General features: G+C 30.8%; 1 protein-coding gene across 1 annotated transcript in view; it reads left to right on the top strand.

The window, feature by feature from the left end:
• Positions 1-3,020, top strand: part of LOC119585403 (protein dopey-1 homolog) — a 25,330-nt gene that overhangs the window by 21,143 nt on the left and 1,167 nt on the right.

The raw sequence follows: 3,020 nt of genomic DNA, 5'->3' as shown, positions 1-3,020 counted from the left end.
CACACACATATACATATATTAATTTATAACCAGGTTTTTCTTTTGTTAAAAATATATATAAATAATATATTGTGATAAGATTCAGGTTAAATTGAAATCTCTGCTATTGAAAATAATGTAATAATAAAATTCTACTATTTTTGCAAAATATGATAAAATCAGAAATTGGATAAACCCAATTTTCACCCATAAGCTTCTAGAAAATATATGTATTTCCTAGGAATATTTTAATTAAATAACTAAAATATCCATAGCATGACAGCACCATAGCATGAATACAGACTAATATGACAATGCAAAATTTATTTAGAAAATGCATGTACAATTTAATATTTTCATATAGATTGTATCTTGGAGATTAATCATATATGATATATAAGAATTAATGTTCTACAAGTAGATAAATCTTAAACTACATTTAGTACTTTCAAAAGACTTCTTAGTGTACAGTACACACATTTCTCATTTTCTTCCTCAAGTGACATTTCTCTGTTTTCATTCAGTATGCACAGTGTTTTTTTTTTCCCAAAGGTTCCAACATTATCAGTAGTTGGATGAATCTTCTGCACACTTGAATGGAAATGTAGATTTTATTTTGTGTCTGCTGTTTGTACTTATTTATAGACAGTGATTTTTACTTATTTTAGATGTGAAATTTACATGAAATTTTGTAAGGGATACAAGATAATTCTGTATTTGTGATATCAGTTCTTGCTTTTCTATGTGGAACTTAATTTTATTTTAGGTTTGTCTTTGCCATTGACTATTAAATTTATAAGTTGTGTGTTTGTAACCATATGAGACAAAAAATAAGAATGCCAAGTTAAATAATCTGAATTCATTATACAGAATAACTGCCACTATGTCTCCACAGACAAGTCTAATCTGTACAGGCTCTGCATGGGTGCTGAAGAAAAATGAGGATAGACAGGCCTGAAAGGAAAGACTAGTTTGTTTTGAAAAAAAAAATTATACTTGTTGCTTATATTCTGGGATGTAGCCAACCAAGCCCAATCAAACCCTTGGACATGGTGTAAGTGAAATGGATTTGCATACAGCCAGTCTCTAATTTGACCAAGCTACCAACTTTAGTTTAGTTTAGTTGATTGCTTGCATTCAGATGATCAGGAAAAGCTATTAACTCTGTGAAACATTTAAGGATTTTCCCCTCTGATCAAAAGAAGTTAATGTCAAAATATATAAGAATCATCAGTCATGAACAACACTACACCATTTTAAAAAGTTAGCATCATGTGACTGGTTAAATATGTACTCTAGAATGCCACTGCTGAGGTAGGCCCACAAAAAGTGCATATTATCTTAAAGCTACCTAATCATGCAAAATCAGAAGCTACAATATTAAAATGGCTGTGGCAGCTGTAGTCTTCTAAATGTGACTCCAAATGACATTTCTTCACATATAGAATTGCCAGTTACACAAAGAAAATTACTGTAATTGATACTGATTTCAGGGAATATGTCAGTGTAAAATATATTTTGATTTGTAAAATATGTATCCAATTATTTGCAAGTCACAGTATGATATAGAGTACCAATTGCAAGGGGTTAGGGTTGGCTTGGTGTGCAAGCACTTGCATGCAACTTAGAACATGAGCATTTTGTACAATTTTGTTCATGATTAGGCCTATTCTTTTTTTTTGAGAGATTGAACCAAAATAAAAGCCTTACAGTAATTTGAATTTATTCAGTGAACTACAAAAGGAGATAAGTGTATTCTTATATTATTAAATCAGTCAGAAAAAATGTTTTGAAGAAAGAAATGTATATTTTGTTTTATGGCATTTAATGTCATATATAGTCTTGAATGAGAAAAACAGTGAGAAAAGAAATCATGAGTGATTGCTAAACAAGTGTTTATATAGGAAGCAAACTAATATTTCTCCCCAGAGCTTGAAAGCAAATCAGCCCATGCTAATCATTGCCGATACTTGACACAGTTACTATTGACATTGAAATACAGCTCAGCCAAAGCAACTAAGCAGAAACAAGCATATTCTTCCTATTGCTTTCATGGTTCTCTCTATCTCTTTCTTGCTCCCTCTGTTATTTAATTACTTTTCAGTCTGTTTCAGCTCATTTTAAGTTTGATCCAACCCCCAGTCACCCCTTTTACTAGAGGCCCTTTTGAGGTTAACCTCTTAATGACTTTTTTTTTTTTTTTATACCTTATACTGTAGATGGTACACATGCTATAATAGTGTCACTCCAAAAAGGATACACACTAAAAAAAGAAAGTTAATTGATTCATTGTTTTTTATCTCAAAATATAAATTGATTTGCCTGAGATTTTAAAAGTATGCAATTGATGCACAATCAAATACCCAATTGCAGTTGCTGTATGATTATAAATTTCTTATCTCTAGTAGTAAATAATGTAATCACTGCAAGAGAATATGAAACCTCTTGATATACAGTACTGGTTTCACCATAATATTCAAACCATTTATGCTTACAAGCATCAGAGATTATTTAGTGCTAATATGAAATATCGTAATATACATTTCCAACTTCAGTATAGAATTCATACCATTTTTACCTACCGGTTTCAAAGATATGTAAAGAACTAGCATTTGTCTCAGAATGAAAAGGAAGACTTCCTAGCTGCAGATACATGGGGCCAGTAGATTGCTATGAAATGTTATTGGAAATTAAACTGTAATGATGTATTGTAAGTTAATTCATATGGTACTCTCTGTTTGTCATAGGACATTTTAAGGTTATCTGCTTTTCTCCTGATTTATGTGACCTCAGTCCTTATGCTTTGTCATTTTGATCTATTGATGATGTCAATGTACGGATATATGCTAAAGCCAACTGCGCTAGCTTTGTACAGTATAAGATACTAAGATTACTGATAATTTGAATGTTGATAATTTTTTTATAACTTCAAAGTGATGTTGAATTGTGTGAACTGTTAAAGATGATTTCATATGAGGTAACCCCAAATAAAGAAAATTAATTCCCCTCTCATAATGTCATAAATTAAAGATGTGATAATC

This window comes from Penaeus monodon, chromosome 19, assembly GCF_015228065.2.
Source record: "Penaeus monodon isolate SGIC_2016 chromosome 19, NSTDA_Pmon_1, whole genome shotgun sequence".
In the NCBI taxonomy this organism is placed as follows: domain Eukaryota; kingdom Metazoa; phylum Arthropoda; class Malacostraca; order Decapoda; family Penaeidae; genus Penaeus; species Penaeus monodon.
Note: the sequence above shows the minus strand (reverse complement) of the source record. Positions and strands in the feature narration are given on the sequence as shown.